Genomic DNA, 18,177 nt, shown 5'->3' on the forward strand with positions numbered 1-18,177 from the left:
TGTCCCTCAAATCATTTCTCATATACCTGATGATGTGGTAACTAAACCTGCTTATGGAGTGTTCACAGTAGTAGCCAGGGAAGATACACTAAGATGTAAAAAATAAATAAATAAATAACAATAATAACCTCTCTCTTTATTCGCCTAGTTGCCTCTTAGGCCTCTATTTCGAGCAAGAGAAGTGCTTTAGAAATCGGTAAAATAATGTATTTTAGAGTCCTGACTGCTCTCAATCCTTCTGAGGTAGGAGGCCAACATTCACACTGGCGCCTCTGAACAGTAATTCACTGCAGAGTTGGATTGACTGTGAGCAGGGTCCATACTGTACCCCAGATGCAGGAGCTTAGGGACAAAACTCATTGAAAAGGCTACATTTAAAGTGTCTTCATCTGTAAAACAGGCCTCATGGCATGGTTCCAGGGCTCTAGCTCTATAGGACCCAGGGTTGATGAGGAATTACAAGTGGTCTAGACAAGGTTTCAAATTGATTTCTAGCCTAGTGTTTTCATGGAGAGAACATGTGAGAAAACAGATGGTATAAGAACTCTCATACCAAGATCTGATAGCTCAAGGCAAAGTTCCTTTCACAGTGTATGAAATTGTTAATATAAACAAGCCATAATTTATTGCATGCCCACTGAGAAGTGCCTATTGCAGATGTGTTATATATTTTAACTATTTTTACCCTCACAACAACTCTATATGAGATAAGTACTAATATATCCACACATTTTACACATGTTGAAACAGACTCAGGAAAAAGTAAATATCTTATCAATGATATGTTTAATAAGAAGCCAAGTACCATAGAAATCTGATAGCAAACCTCATGCTCTTCATTACAGAGAGCTTCTAGCACAGTCTGTGATCTATAGGCTTACCTCAACAAGTGTTAATTTTTTTCTCTTATATTTTATTTCTTTCCTTTCTTCTATTATTGCTCCTCCCACCACCATCCCCTTTTTCTTAAATAGCCCTTTTTAAAAATACCCAGACTTTAAAACCATAATTCTTCCTCTCTCCTTAGGTAGAATTAATGAATTGCTTTCTTCTGTGTATAAGTACATGTACGGTGTTGTGTTTGGTCTCTGCCTCTCCCACAAGATTAGAGATATCCTCAGTTTAATTTAGGGTTAATCCTGCCTTATTTTAAGCAATCTACCCAAGAATTGCTTTGGTGAAAATAACAGTAGTTTATTTATGCTTACAAACACTTTTTAAGCCCCTAATATGTTTTTTAAAAATGAGCCAGCACCTCCCAGGATGTAGTCTTGAAGCCTTTTCTTATCTGCACTAGTATCACAGAAGTTCAAAGTCAAGTGTTTGGTGTACAGTGGTGGGTTTAGAGTTGTGAGCTCATAGTCCGCATGGCTCCACAGACAAGATTAGGAGCAAAAATCTCATTGGACAGAGGCATCCCTGGTCATCAGTTGATTTATGGGTCTCCAGCCTTACAGTGCATTGCAACATCATCTCCTCAGATGTTCTTGGTGTACCAAGGTGCCAATGAGAACAATCTGTGGGCTCAAGATTATTTTTACCACTGATTATCTATTTTAGTATGGATAAGTCAACCTCTCTGAATTTCTACATCTTCACCTGGAAAATGAGGCTAATTAGCTCTACTTTGACTATCTCTTAGCAATTATCTAAAGATGTAATATGGAAATTTCTACAAGTGATCTTTAAAAATAAGCAAGGGGGAAAAAGTGAGAGTCTGGACAAATAAAAGTTGTCACATTTACTGCCGATGTCATCTACAACACTGGCTACAAAGAGGGAGGAAAAACTTAATGTTATTCATATTAGCTACCATTTAATGTGTACTCCTTACATAAGTGACCTATATATTCAGTCTCTAATGCATCATTGACTCTGTAATGAATATATAGTGCCACAATGTGTCAAGTCACCAGGGACATACAGTTATGAACCAGACAGGGACACAATAACCCTGCAAGGAAGATATTATTAACCCTATTTTACAGAGGAGAAAACAGACTCAGAGAGGGTAAGCAGCTTGCATAGGATTATAGTTATGAATCCTTTCACCCATAATTTTTGTTGTTGTTGTTGATGAGAGCCTCATGAAGTCAGGACTGTGCCAGTTTAATTAACACTGTTCATCCAGCATGTCACACATTGCCAGACAGAAAGTAGATGTTCAATAAATATTTGTTAAATAAATGAGTGAATAACTGAATGAATGAACAAGAGTTTGGGTGGAAGAGGAAAGACATAAGAAACTAGAGGAATGCTGATAAATTAGAATTCATTGTTTTCATGTGCATTTGTGGATACACATCTCTGATCACCAGCACTACACATATTGTGACCAAATGTGAGAATGTAGTTATTTGGCAGACTAGGTACTGCATAGTAATATAAGGTTATACGCTAATAGAAGGTTAAATACAGCTCCAAAACTTTACAGCATGACTATCTTAACTCCCTTCTAATGTTTTTAGTTCTATTTTAATGACTGGCTGTAATAAAAACTTGCTGAGTGAGCGCCAACTGCTCAGCTACTCCACACCACTTAGTCTGGATGCTTTGATTAATTATTAATGAAAGAAACATTTTATCTTTGTAACCTAAATGGTTTATTAAGGCTCAGTTATTATCATCCAGCATCCTTACTTACTTCCATTGAAGACCTGTCATGTGAGTCTGCCTGGACCACCACTTAATTTAACTGGGCCTTTCTTTATCTTTGATGTAGAGATACTGGTACAAACCTTTCTCAGAGCAATTATGAGGAACTGCTTTAAAAGAATGAATGTTAAATTGCTATTTGGATAGCCCCAGTCACATAATCAAATAATTTGTATCTTCCCTCTACCCCTTAGAATGAAAAGAAATGAATGGGTATTCAATTTAACAGCTTTCTTGAGTGATTGAAGTGCCCACCCCCCTCTATTATTTCAGAATACTTAGTTTACCCATTTTCAAGTTACATACTGATATGTTAAAATCTTTTAACATAGTGAAATTTCTGGGCAGTGAACATTTTTTATAGTTTACAAATAGGAGGCAGGTTGTCAAATAAGCCCATAGACATTGGTCCCATTTGAGAATTACTTACTTTTTCAAGGAGTAAAAAAGAACCCATCTCAGCCAAAAACTGGGCAATTCTTGCCTTTGTCTTCAGATGAATTGTAATTGAAATGACTTCATGCATCAAGCCAGTTCTCTTTCTAGTCATCCCCTTCCAGCCAAAGAAAAGCAGTTAGTGGAAATTATGCTGCCTATATGCTACTCACAAAAGGAAACAAATGTTCCCCGACAAAGTCAATAGGAGGCATTTGATACCACATGAAGTCTCTTTTCTTTAGTTTCCCTTGGGTTTGTTCACAAACACACCCTCAGTTTTCTAGAAATTATTATGTTTTGTTGTTTGTTTTTTTTTAGGTTCTAAGTAAGGTTCTAAATAAGATGTTTTAAGCAAAATATGGAGAGATTCATATACCATTTCTGAGCATCTTTTTTTTAACTTTTTTTTTTAACTTAATTGGGGGATAGGACCCATCAGCTCCAAGTCAAATTGTTGTCCTTTAGTCTTCATTGTGGAGGACGCAAGTTCAGTTTCAAGTCCAGTCACCATTTTCAATCTAGTTGAGGGGGCACAGTCCACTATCCAATGCAGGAGTCGAACCAGCAACCTTGTTGTTAAGAGCATGTGCTCTAACCAACTGAGCCATCCGGCCATCCCATGAGCATCTTTTTAAGAAGTAAAAGGCTTAGAAGTTTATTCTTTTTAAAATTAAATTTGATATATTTATGAAGTGAGGTAGAAATGGGACACTCCATTGAAAAAAAATTTTTTTCTGCATATTTCTTTAATATTTCTTGATTTAGTCCTAGGTATGCCAATCAACTAAACACCAAATACAATCCTGATTTATGTGAAAGTTCAACATTTTTAGATGAATACATGATTGAATAAATGGAAGAATGAATGGATGTGCTGGCCTGCAACAGAGAGTCTCTTCTTCATCCAGATATTGCCCTGGACACTCTGCTTCCAAAATGGAAACTGTCCAGGTCGGCCATGAGGAGTGGTTACGGAAAAACATTTCCTCTGTGTTAGAAACTCCACCATTGCCTTTTAAGGAAAAAGTTTCTAGGTCCCAAAGTGGCATTTAAAAGGGTTATACCTAAATATGCATTCATGAGGTTGCACTTCATGGTGGTGTGTGTGTGTGTGTGTGTGTGTGCGCGCGTGTGTTTGTGTGTGTGTGTTACATACATATATATGATATATATGTGAAATTTATATATACATATGTGAACTTGGTGATAGCATTCTAAAACCCTCATCTGCATATAATCTGACCTGCCCCTCCTTTGTCATGTTAATCACAGTCTTTAGCCTCGCCCTAAAATGACAGAGCGATATACCTTTAGGGAGACAACACTACTCATTCAACATTAAGCGCTGTGAAATGGCGATATTTGGGTAATAAGGTTTTGTCTCTAAAATGCTGTGCTGTGCTTTGCTACCAGAGATTTGTCCCCTGACCTTCAAAAGAAACTGCTGTTTTCAACTCAGCTCTCCTTTTTTTCTGAGATTGTCACTTTTGCCATCTGGTAGATGTATCTTCTGGGAGAAAAGGAGCTGCGTGCTCAAAAACTTTCAAGGAAGCATTATTGCATAATGTGCTTGAGGTCAAAGCCAATATTGTGGAAGTTGGTTCATCATTTATTGTAATGTGGCAGATATTAGAGGACTTTATACACTCATTGTTCTTTTGAAGCGTATTCACAAAGGACTGAAAGGGGTAGAATGTGGCAAGTCATATTTATGCCTCAATGAGCATCATTAACCTGCCTAAAGCACAATGATAGACCAACATTTTTCGTCAGCTCTACTTACCCTTGGACTCCAGTGTCTGAAAGGTATTTTAGAGAATCAAAGCTGTGAATGGGAAATATCTTTTTTTGTTGTTGTCTGAATCATAAAAATAAAATTTATTTCCCCTGCAAAATGGAAGAAAGTAAGTACTCCATATTCCTGCTTCTGCTTCTAAAGGATAAGTAAAGAACTAAAGAGATTTTTTTTTTATATTCTAGTTAAGTACCTTCTAAAAGAAATATATCCCTCTCTAGTGCACTCTAATTCATTTTATTTACTTTACCTTAAGATATAGGAGTATTCTAGAGTTGATGCTGAGAATTCAGTGTTTTCTATTGTGTTCTTAAATACTTGACAAATATGAGCTCTTTAGAGAAAAATGATTTAGGCAGAAGTTTAGTAGATGAGAGAAGACTGAGAGGAATGGGAAACAGATTTCAAGCCTCATTGTCTTTTTTTTTTTTTACTTTCATTTTTTTTTTAATTTTTTTTTATTGTTAGTTTCAGGTGTACAGAACAATGCAGTAGTTACCCTTTTCACCCTCACAAAGTGACAACCTCCCTCCCCCCATCTATTGCCCTTCCACCCCCATATCATGCTTATCTATTACAATTCCATTGAATCCTTTTAAAGTCCGATTGAATTCTGTCTGTGATTAGAGAGTTAAGAGGAAACCACCGGGGGCAAATTAGTTCCTTCAGGCTTCTGTTGGGCAAACTGTTGTTCTGGTTACCTCTTGACACAGCAGGAGGCTGAACAAGTTTTATTTCTTCTTCAAAAGGTAAACTGCTTAGTCTTTTATAACTGACAGAAGCAAGAATAAATAGAAAGAAGCAGATAGTTAAATATACTATTTTAAGTATAACTAGGATAAAGCCCATGAAGTGCTTGACATAGTAATGATCGATGACAATAAAGTTCTCATTTATTCATTAATTTAGCAAATACTTACTGCTTCTTTACTATGTGTTCATAAGTAAAATTAACATAGTTCCTTTCCTATGAATTCAGCGTTTATAATGTAATGTAATAACTGTGGCAGTAGAAGCAAGATCAGTGTACTCTGAGACCAAAAACTGGTGAGTCATACAAGCTTTGCAGGACGATGATGCTTGAGTTGAATTTAGATGAATTGGGGAGTAGAAGGCATGGATTGGAAGTGGCATGATTGTGTTTGGGAGACTATAAAAAGAAGTAGAGAGGAAGAATGGAGAGAGATGAGATATGAGAAAAGTAAAAGAGCAGATTATGAAAGGCTTTTGTGGGCTGAGCAAAAAAGGTTAAGATTTCCCTAAAAGCTAAGGAAAGCCACTGTGTGTAGCACTGTGTAATACAGATCATGAAAGAAGAGTTAAACATGGACTTGGTTCTCAGGAAGCTCTGATAAAAACAATAGGGTTTTAAGAGTAAGAATTATAACTGATGGCTACTAGATGGGAGGGAGGTTGGGGGCTGGTTGAGAAAGGTGAAGGGATTAAGAAGTACAAATTGGTAGTTACAAAATAGTTGTGGGGATGTAAAGTACAGTATGGGGAGTAGAGTCAATAATATTATAAAACCAATGTATAGTGTCAGGTGGGTGCTAGGCTTATTGGGGAGATCACTTTATAAATTATATAAATGTCTAACAACCTTGCTGTACACCTGAAACTAATATAAAATAATATTGAATGTCAACTATAATTTTAAAAATAGTATAGGAAATATAGTCAGTAATATTATAATGACTGTGTACAATATTCGATGGGTAATAAACTTATTGAGGTGATCATTTTGTGAGGTATATAAATGTCTAATCACTATGTTGTTTTGTACACCTGAAATTAAAAAAAGAAAAGGGTAAGAATTATAAATAAACTGGCCAATAAAAGGTACGATGTGATTGTGTGGTATAGACTTAATATGCTATATTGTGTGGTACAGACTTTTCAACTCCATCATGGGCATCACTTCAAGATCTTTCTCAAGTCAGTACTCCCAAAAGCCTTCATAGTTTATTCGAATTGGCACAATTACATTTTACAAGATGTAAAATGCATATACTATCCCTAATTTATAACAGCGTAAAACAAAGTAGACATAATCTAGTTGAAAGAGCACAGTCTTAAGATGAAAGACCCATGTAGAGAACTGAGTCTCCCATTAAGTTTCTTTTTACTCATTTTAAATTCATTCGGTCATTCATCTCTCTCTATTTTGGGGACGCCTATCATGAGCACTGGGCATCATCAGGGATGACGAAGATGAACCAGTAACAATTGCTGACCTCATGTTCTTAAAGGTTAGGCTAGGAGATAAAAGCAAATACACCTAGGTTCCAAACACAAGGTGAAAAGTGTCAAGTACTTAAGAAGAGGTCATAACCGGCTTGCTCTGGGACCTTAGGAAAGGGAACAATTGTTTCCAGTTGTGAGGATTGGGTTGGTGTGAGATCAAATTACTTCCCAGTTTAAGTGAGGATGACTTCAGGCCCTGGGCAGGCAGAATTCAGATATAAGGAGAGGGCAAGAGTGTGAGCAAAGCTGCAAGGCTGATCAGTCCTACGAACATACAGAGTAAGGTGAGTGGTGGAGTGAATTGATTAGGGTGGCCCCTAGGTGGAAGACACCAGTGGGAAATGAGGGTTGAAAAGCATGGTGGAGCCTGATCATGAGGTGCCGTAAATGTTATTCTAAATAAATTTAGACTTCATTCTCTAGGCAGTAGGGAGCCAATGAAAGATTTTTTTTTCTCCCTCTGCCATTTATTTGGCATGCATATAAGATGATATGTTCCGTGATGTTGGGGACTTAAGCATTAATGTCATGCACATCGTAAGTACTCAGTTTAGTTGGGGGAGGAATATAATTTTTATTGAGTACTTTTTATGTGTCAAACAATATGAGATTTTTTGCAATTGTCTAACAATTACAGCTTTATGATGAGGAAGCTAAGATCCAGAGAAATTAAAGAGCTGTCCCAAAGTCACACACTTCATAAGTAAAGTCAGCCTTCAAACCCAGGTCTGTTGGCTCCAAAACTTATACTCCTTTCACTATATTACAGTGTCTCATTGATTGAGTCACTCATTTCTTAAACACGTTTCTCTTTTTTACCAAATTTATTGGACATGACATTGGTTAATAACATTATAGAGGTTTCAAGTGTACAATTCTATAACACATCATCTGTATAGTGCTTTGTGTGTTCACCGCCCTGTCTAGTCTCTTTCTGTCACTATGTATCTGACCTCCTTGTTTGCTCATTTGTTGCTTTCTGTTTTGTATCCCACATATGAGCGAAATCACATGGTTCTTTTCCTTTTCCATCTGACTTATTTTGTTTAGCGTGATACTCTCAAGATCCATTCATGTTGTCACAAATGGCAGTATTTTATCCTTTCATATGGCCAAGTAGTATTCCATTGTGTATATATACCACATCTTCTTTATCTAATCATCTATTGAAGGAAACTTAGGTTGTTTCCACATCTTGGCTTCTGTGAATAATGCTGCAATGAACATAGGGATATATATATATGTATATATGTATATGTATATATATGTATATATATATATGTATATATATATATAGTGTATACACGTTTTAAGAAAGGAAAAGCTGTATTAAAATTGTAATACTCAATATCTACAGATAACAAAAGATGGATACAAGTCACGTTTGACTTCTGCAATCATAAATAGTGCTCAAAGTGGTTACAGTCAGAGTCTAGACACACATTTATTTATTTATTTATTTATTTATTTATTTATAAATGTTTTCATATTTTTTGGGTAGATACCCAGAGAGGGATTGCTGGGTCATATGGTAGCTCTGTTCTTAATTGTTTGAGGACTCTCCGCACTGCCTTCCATAGTGGCTGTATCAGCTTACATTCCCACCAGCAGTATATGAGGGTTCCTTTTTCTCCACAGCCTCTCCAACACTTGTTATTACTTGTCTTGTTGATAATAGCCAGCCTAACAGGTGTGAAGTAGTATTGATTGTGGTTTTGATTTGCATTTCCCTAATAGCTGGTAAAGTTGAGCATCTTTTCATATATCTAGTGGCCATATGTATGCTTTCTTGGGAAAAGTGTCTGTTCATGTCCTATGCCCATTTTTTAATTGAATTGTTTGTATTTTTGTTGTTCAGTATGAGTTCATTTTATTTATTGGATATTAGCCCTTTATCGGAGACATTGTTTCCAAATATCTGCTCCCATTTGGTTGGTTGCCTTTTTGGTTTATTGATGGTTTAACATATATTTCTTGAATGCTTAGGTAAGTGCCTGGCACTGTTCTAGGAACTGAGAATACAGCATAGTGATGAACACGACAGAAGAGCCTCTGCCTTCTGGGGTTTACACTGTAGTGAGAGTCAGACAGTAAATAAATAAGCAAATAAAATAAGTTCAGATGATGATAAGTGTTATGAAGAAAATAACAGGTGGATAAATGGGGGGGTGATATAGAGTAGTGGTGGAGAGAGGAGTTTATGATGGTCAGGGCAGACTCCTTTGAGATGGTAACACTTCAGCTGACCTTTGAAGAATAACAAAGGTATAAAAATCCTGTAGGTAAATATAAAAGCAAGCATAAAGCCCCTAAGGCAGAAATAAACTTGACCTTGAACCTCTATTGTAAAATAGAGTAAAAGAGGAACTCAAAAAGGAAACAGGTATTCATGACCAAAAATTATTTTGCCCCCTACTAAAGCTATAGGATTTAGATATTAACTCAAATCCTTAGGGTTGCAAAGAAAGCAAAGGCACTTCAAGGGGAATGGGGTACATGCAGCCTGCCTTTCCCTACCTCCACCTCCCTCCCCCAACATATACCTGGAGGGGACGTGGAGTCCATTTGCTCACAGAAAATATTTGTTTCCTGGGCTAGGTTTTATGGGCAGCACTAGGGTTGTTTGAAATTAGAGTTGTTTGAATATTAATGAACAGACTTGGAGACCAGTGACAGTGTGGACTGATGGGAATTTAGGCTCCTAACCCAAAGAAACGTTGATCTCAACATAGCTATAATAATTATACACGATGTTTTTCTTGTTTTTTGTTTTGTTTTGTTTGTTTAGTAAAGGATACACTCTGCAAATCGCATTGCCTTAAAAATAAAATTAAAAAGGGCTTTGAAATCTTTACCACTGCCAATGGTCCATGTATATGTCAAGCGGAATAAAAATGTTTACTATAGACTCAGCATAGCGTTAAGAAGTCTTTGACTAATGATTTGCTTGGTGTAAGAATGTGAAGTCATACTAGGCATGGGGGAGCTTGGATTCCAGTTTTCAAACATGTAGCCTGTGCATGCTTTCAAATTCTCAGTGTAGCTGCTGAAAAACACGTCATGTTGACTATCTTTTCACTTCAGCAGTTGATCCTTTATATTAGGTTCTGAGACAGTGAAGAACATTATTACTCTGATAAATATTAAACTATGATGGACCTACGTCTTTCCTCTCTTCCTCAAGCACTCTGCTGCCTCAGCTCCTTAGGTTCTCTTTCAAACTGTGACAAATGGATGAGAATCAAGTGTGGTTTAAAAAAGTTATAATACTCGCTAACACTTACTGAGCACTTGGTGTGTAATAGGCTTATCCACATTTATTGAGCCCTTATAGTGTACCGTGTTAAGTGCTTTATGAGAATTGTCTTATAGATTGTTTACAAAAGCAGTTCTTAAACATTTTAGTCTCAGGACCCCTTTTTACTCAAAATTAATGAAGAACGCTGTATTATTTATATGCATTATATCTATCAATATGTATTATACTCCGCATGGGCCACTGAACTGCACCCTCCACAACTAGATTGAAACAACTACTTGACTTGGAGCTGATGGGTCCTGAAAACAAACACTGTTCCCCAATTAAAAAAAAAAAGTTTAAATGTGCTTTATTGGAAATAAAACAGAGAAGTTAAAATGTTTATTAATTTATAAATAACAATAATAAAATTATTACATGTTAACATAGTAACTTTTTTATTAGGAATATCTCTATTTTTCAAAACAAAAAAGTTAACAAGAAAACTGTCCTTGTTTTATATTTTTCAAATCTCTCCTATGTCTAGATTAATATACATCTGCATTCTTTTCATCTGTGTTTAATCTGTTGTACATGTTGTTTTAGTCATAGTGAATGAAGAAAATGTAGCTCCTTCACAGATATATGAATGGAAAAAGGCAAAATGTTTTCATAACCTTTTCAGGTAATTGTGGCTATTCTACTCTGATGTTATACTAAAACTTGACAAGTTGTCGTTATTTAAAGATGAGTTGTGTTGTGGAATCTGAAACCATATCAACAAACTTTCCGTACTATATTACACTAAAATTCATTCATTTATCTTACACTGTAAATGAACCTTTTACTCATGCATGGGCTTGTAATATGTATTGATTCATTGGAAAATATTGGTTCACTGAGTTATACAGATCATCCAAATGTTGACATCAAAAATTCCTATTTGTCAATATTACCAGCCATCCCATCAAGAGAGCCTTTAAGGCTTAGGAAACTGTTGTGTACATGGTGGCAGATTTAAGGTGTCCACATTTTTAATGTTGGCTTGAAAACTCAAATTTTACAATTTTCAAAAATTACCATCAGTTGTTTTCTTGAAGAAACAGGCTCACTCATTAATTTTCAGGTTGCCACACACTCAAGACTGAATAATCATAGTTGTATGTCACTCATTCTTTCAAGTAAAAATGGTATTAAATGAAAATGTGGTGGTTAGTTTAACTTGCAACTCAAAGATTGCCCAAATATTTTTTCTTGATAAAACAAATGCAGTATATGGAAGTGCTTTATTCATTCCTCTCATTTCATCACACAGAATATTATAACATTATGGACTCAAAGTTCAAGATTTTATGAAATTCATAATTTTTACTACTCATAAAGATATTCTTAAGTGAAACTGACTTTTTTTCGTTGTGAATGTATGTTTACTGAAGAATTCAGTGATTACTAGTACAATTTGGTACCACTGCCGTGATTTATGCTAAGGAAAAGTTTTACTCAATATTACTTTTTTACCATTCATGCAAATGTAAACACAGTGAAAAAGACAAATAACATCTTATTATTATATAAATGTTTTTGAGTACTACTAGTTGATAACTAAACCTAAAGCTATTATTATTTCCTTTTTTATATGCAAAGAAACTAGCGTTCATAGAACTTGAAAGAATTATTCAGTTCACAAACCAAGACATGGGAGAGCTAGGATCTTAACTATTGCATTGTTCTGTACACCTGAAACTAATAATTAAAAGAAAAAAATGACAAACCCCCCCCCAAAAATAAAAAAATAAACACAGTAGAAATAATTCCAGAGCTTGCTTTCTTGCTTTCTTAATCCATTTGAAGAGAGTGGCATCTTATAGCAGATAGCAAGTTCCCATTTCCAATCCCCCTTGGCCCAGTCAAGACTGGTAGAGGTAGGCATATGGGTTGACAGCTTGTATGTCAGAGTCACAACTGGTTATTTCCAAGTTACCATTTCAAAGGAGAGTTATTTTTAAGGGATATAAGTTTATGGTTGTAGCAAGTGAGCACCTATAGTACTGCCAAGAAATGGGAGAAGGGAAGAAGAAATGTACACTGCCAGAAATTTAAAAAAAAAAAAAAAGTCTAGGAATCAGCCTTTAAAAAAAAAATTCCTCATGGTTCAGTAAAGAGTGAAAAGAATCAGATTGTTTTGTTCAACAGTTTATGGTTTTCAAGATTTGAAATAGAAAAAAGAAGACGATCTAAATTGCTGATTTGAGAGAAATGGGAAAATTATACTTTTGAAACACAATGAATCAAAAGAAATGATCTATGAAATGATCATTCTCAGATGTTGGGATTTTGCAATATCCTGGGCAATAGGAAATGAGGAAATCAGTTAGGACAGAGGCGGTGGGGATAGAAATAAAGATACAAAAACAAGAGGTACCCAAGAGATAGAATCAACAGAACTTGGCAAATGATGGATGAGAGGACCCAGGGAGAAGAAGAGCCAAAGATAAATTTGAAATATCATGCCATACCCACATTATTCCTGTGTATATAGCGCATCTACCCAAATAAACTATCAGCTCCTTGACAGAAATGACTTTTTATTTTTATTTTTGTTTTTTTAAATAGAAATGGTTTCATATCATTTGTGTTTATATTATTTTATTTTAAGATTTTATTGGGGAATTGGGGGAAGGGAACAGTGTTGGGGAATCGGGGAAGGGGAACAGCCAAGTTGTTGTCCTTCAATCTTAGTTGTGTAGGGCTCAGCTGCTCAGCTCAAGGTGCTGTGTTCAATCTTAGTTGCAGGTGGGAGTAGCCACCATCCCATGCGGGAGTTGAACTGGCAGCCTTGTTGTTAAGAGCACATGCTGTCACCAGCTGAGCCATCCTGCCACCTGTTGGCAGCTCAGCTGCAGCTCAGCTTGGGTGCAGCTCACTGGCCCATGTGGGAATTGAACCAGCAGCACTGTTGCTCAGAGGTCACACTCTTAAGCAAGCTCTTAACCAACTGAGCCACTTGGCCAGCCCCTTTTATTTCCTTTTGTTCACAGAATTTGACATAATTTTGAGTACATAGTAAATATTCAAATAAATAAATGCAGGATTAATTAGGTAATTCAGTCTCTCTGACATGAAAACCAAATAACGTCTCATAGCCTCCTTCATTTACCCTTCCTTGTTAGCTCATTCATACAAATTGTTTCAAGTATTGTTCAGTTTAGTTTAATCCAGCAAACATTTACTAAGCCTTCGCTGTTATCAGGAATCAGACTGAGAGCTAGAAATACAGTTGCAAATATAGTGTGGTCCCTGCCCTCCAAATGCTAAGAATCTAGAGGAAGAGAGACACTCATACAAATAACTTTGTGGTCTTCGACACATTATGCATGTAGTGGTATGGAATCATGGAGGAAAGAGCAATCACATCTGCCTGAAGCAGCTGGAAGAAATATCACAGGTAGCATTTGAGATGAATATTGATGTTTGAATAGGAATATTTGACAAGAGAAGAAGCATGCCAGGCAGAGGAAGCCGTTCTGTTCAGTTTGTTCAAGAGTTTATTCAGTTCTTCTCATGTATAGGTGCTACATGATTCTGGCTTAGAAAGTGAGTAACTCAGTTTTAATGTTTTGGATTGATGCTCACAGGAGAATAAGGGAGATAAGCATCTGCACAAGTGCAATACAATGTGCTTGTGCAATAATAAACTTGTGAACCAGGCACCAAGTAATATAGAGAAAAGTGAAGGGGAAAGTGGTCACCTAGTCTGGGTCACGAACTTTTCTTTCTGTGCTACCCAGGGGCATATAAGGCCACACAGAAGAAAGTACAAGTTAGTTGAATAGTGAGCAGTTTACAAAATGGTGACCCTTAGATCGTATCTCTGGATTGCAAATATATTTTCTTTAGTCCTTACAACGTTGATCTGTGTGACATCCATGGAATGTACCTCATGCACTGCCAACTACAGGGAGCATAATTGACTAAAAGCATATATAATTTCCAACATTTAAAAATTGATATTTTACTTAAGAAAGTTTGATTCCTAACTTCCCTCAGAGGAGAAAGAAACCAATCTCTCAACATCAGGCTCCCATTCTAGAGTGTCCACTGTCTAGAAGAGCTGAATAGCACCTCTTCCCTTTAGATGAGATATATACTCCATCCTCACTCCTCCCCTTTTTATGCCCAGTATAAAGACTAGTTGCCATTTAGCCACACTTATGCTCTCCTGGGAACACCACCCTTCTATATATCGTGTCTGCCTTCATAGCGTTTGAGTTTGAGATCCATTATTTTGAGCTCACTCCACCATGAGGATAAAGTGAGTGAGGCCTAGATGCCAGAAGAACAATGAGGGAAACTAATGAAGTTCTATGCTGGGGCAGTGATAATAAGTTAAGGAGAGCTGGATGGATGTGAGGGATATGTTATGGGTAGAATCAACAAGACATGATGTTTAATAAAATATAAAGACTGATGAGCATGCAGGAGTCAGGGATGCCAGGCTTCTTGATGTGGTAACTGACGGATTCATGAACGTCCCCATTCTTACTTATCTGCCCAAACTATACTAAACAGATAGCTATTTTAATCCTTCATATGCCAGAAGTTTTGAGAGAACACAAGCTGAGATGTCCTTGTAAAGAGAAGGCTTACTGGGGTTACAAATGAGAGACTCTGTTGTTACCAACTTACATTGGAAAAATGATCAAGGAGTTGAGACTATGTTGGGAGCTGATGACAAGTATATATTAACGTCTAATGACATTTCAGTTAAATACTATTGCAAGGGAAATTGTATAGTTGGCATGTCATTGACAACATTCTAAATCTGATTTTAAGGGCTGGCTGAGTGGCTCAGCTGGTTAAGAGCTTGCTCAAGAGTGCAAGCTCTAAGCAACAGTAGTTCGAGTCCTGGCCTGAGCTGAGCTGCCGCTGAGCTGCCAACAGGAGGCAGCATGGCTCAGTTAAAAACAAAAACAAAAACCTGATCTTAAGAATTTATAGCTCAAATATTATATTGGATCCCAAATTACTCTTCTTGCTTTTAGACTTGATCCACTCATCCTAGTCTCAATTCAGCCTGCACACTGTCCTTGAATTAATCACGATAAAACATCACATTTATCAAGTCATTCCTTATTAAGAAAACCTAGTTTCTCCAGGGAAGCCATACTCCTAGGTATGGCATTCATAAAATGTTCACATATACGAAAATAAGACAATTCAATTTGCAAACTTTCCACCATGTAAGCGCATAGTGGAAAGTTTGCTAACTTAATTGTCTGAACTCATACCCTCAAAGAGTTGTTGTAAGGATTAAAAGAAATAACTGCCAAGGGCCAGCCGAGTGTCTCAGCTGGTTAAGAGCTTGCTCAAGAGTGTGAGCTCTGAGCAACAGGGTCATCGGTTCTATTCCCGGCTCAAGCTGAGCTGCCAATAGGTAGCAGGATGGCTCAGCTAAAAAAAATAAAATAAAATAACTGTCTGGCATATATTTCTGCAATTACCCACCTATTTTCTTACCAGTATCTTAACTATTTTTAAGGAGGGAGTTATAAGGTCTAGCACAGAGCCTGTCACATAGGAAGCACTCAATGGGTGTTAACTATTATCAGTGTTCTTTCTCAAGATCTCATTCAGTTTTCTGCCACTCTACTGACATCAACAGATCTCTCAGACTTAAGAGAATCCAAACTGAATTCCTGATGTACTTCTCCCAAACTGGTTTCCTTAACCCCCTCACAGTCTTCTCCATCTCATATATGGCTGCCCTGTCCAGCTGTGCATCATCTTTGATTTTTCTTTCCTTCACACATTCCAACCACAAGTAGGTTCTGTCGATTCTACCTCCAAATCATGTCTCAACTTTTGCCACCCCGACTGCCACCAGCCCACCAGCTGCCATCAATTTCTGACCTGGACTACTGCAACTGGTTTCCCTGTTTCCCCGCTTGGCTCTCTCCAATAAGTTTTAAACAGCAACAAGTGTAATCTTAAACATAAAATCGGGTTATTTTACTTCCTTGCTTGAATATTCATGACCCCAAAACCTTACAGTTTGTTACTTACCCCCAGTGCCTGAACCCTGGTACTCTCTCTAACCTCCCCTTGTCACTCTGTAGCTATTCTGCTCTCATTTTAGTTCTTGAACATGTCAAGCACTTTCTTCTTTTAAGGGCTTGGCACTACTTGTTCCTCTACCTGGAACTCTCTTAACTGCAACACTACCGTACATCCTACCCACATCTCATCTCTACTCTGGGTCTTTCTTCACTTTCACTGAACATTTCTGGCTGTTTGTTCTCCTTCTCCATCTTTTCTGTCTCCTTCTATCTTCCAAGGAAACATCAGTCTTAACCACAAAGTATTATGACTTGATCATCACTTTAATACATCCACATGACTTTTATCACACTCTCATGCCTATCAGCGAGTGCTTTTTCATCTCTGAAATTGTGAACCCTGAAATCCCACAGTCTCCACAGCCTGCTGCCCCTTCTTCATCCCCAGATCCCCATAAATCTATACTTTAATCTTGTTATGGTCTCCATCTTTCTACCTACTTCTATTTTTCCACCCTTTGAGCATCCTCCTTGCTTCCCTTTCTTCCTTAGTTTTCTGATTTATGTAATTCATTCTGTTGAAAATCAACCCCATTTGACTTTTTAACCTCAGCCCTAGAACAACCAAACCTTCCCTTTTCACTAAAGATTACTAAGCACTCTGGGAGAAAAATCCCATAATCACGCTGATGATGTCCCACCTTACTGATCTCAACATGTTTCTCTGCCTCACCCAACCCTTTACTGCTTTACTTAAGTCTCCAAATTTATTCTAGACGTTTCCTTCTGATGTCCTGACATCTAAATGTAGAAAGCAAATATGTGTTATCAGTCAAGAACTCCTTCAGCTTTTTTCTCCTCGACCTTTGAATGACCCTATAACTTTTTCCACCTTGAAACAACACGTGATCTATAGGAACTTGGTCATTCGTATCTCAGATAGAAGAATATTTCTCTCCTTACCCAAGGCTGGAGGTACGCTCTCCCAAAACAAACTTTTTGTTGTTGTTGTTGTTAGATCAGTTTTACAAGTATCATGCCTGTGTATGTGTTTATAGTAAGATATATTTCTAAGGAAAAATTAAAGATGACTCAAGATGACAAAAGCAAAAAGATCTGTAATTCTGATATCCATTGAGAACCACTATATAACATATTGGTGGACACATACTTCCATTTTTTTTCTATGCATATATACTACAAAGTGATTAAAATTTAAACCCTCTATTGTATTCTACTTTCTTACCTAGAGCTGTATTGTAAAGATCTTTTCATCTCATATTGCAATTGTATTCCTTGATGTGGCTGTACCTACCACATGTTGTATATTTAACCAGTATCTATGGTAGGACTCAAAGAATCTGAACTCGAGGCACTATTCTCACTCCTCTTTCTTCAGGATTTGGCTTCCCATGTACTCGCCATCTCTTCTGTACCTTCAGTCTTCCTCTCTAAGGGCTTCTTCCCTTTAGCCCATAGACATGCTTGAGTTCCCTCCCCGCCATCTTCTAAAATCTTTCCTCTGCTCTGCCTCCTCCTCATCAGACACTATCACATGTCTCCCCTAAGAATAAAAGTCTTTCACAAAAGCAGTGTTCTACCTGTACTGTATCACCCTTTACTTCTTATGAGTTATGTGGCACACGCTAATCTGGCATTGTATTTCTACCTGTTTGTAGAAACTGGTCATCTCCTTTATCTCCCATCCCCTTACAGCACTCTCCTACACGTTACTAATCCTATGATCCTAC

At 37.0% G+C, this 18,177-nt stretch overlaps 1 protein-coding gene across 1 annotated transcript in view; it reads left to right on the forward strand.

Annotated features, from left to right (window-relative positions):
• Positions 1 to 18,177, forward strand: part of DLG2 (discs large MAGUK scaffold protein 2) — a 2,099,601-nt gene that overhangs the window by 1,455,919 nt on the left and 625,505 nt on the right. The window lies entirely within an intron of this gene.

The sequence above is a fragment of the Hipposideros armiger genome, unplaced genomic scaffold (genome assembly GCF_001890085.2).
Source record: "Hipposideros armiger isolate ML-2016 unplaced genomic scaffold, ASM189008v1 scaffold_79, whole genome shotgun sequence".
Lineage (NCBI taxonomy): Eukaryota > Metazoa > Chordata > Mammalia > Chiroptera > Hipposideridae > Hipposideros > Hipposideros armiger.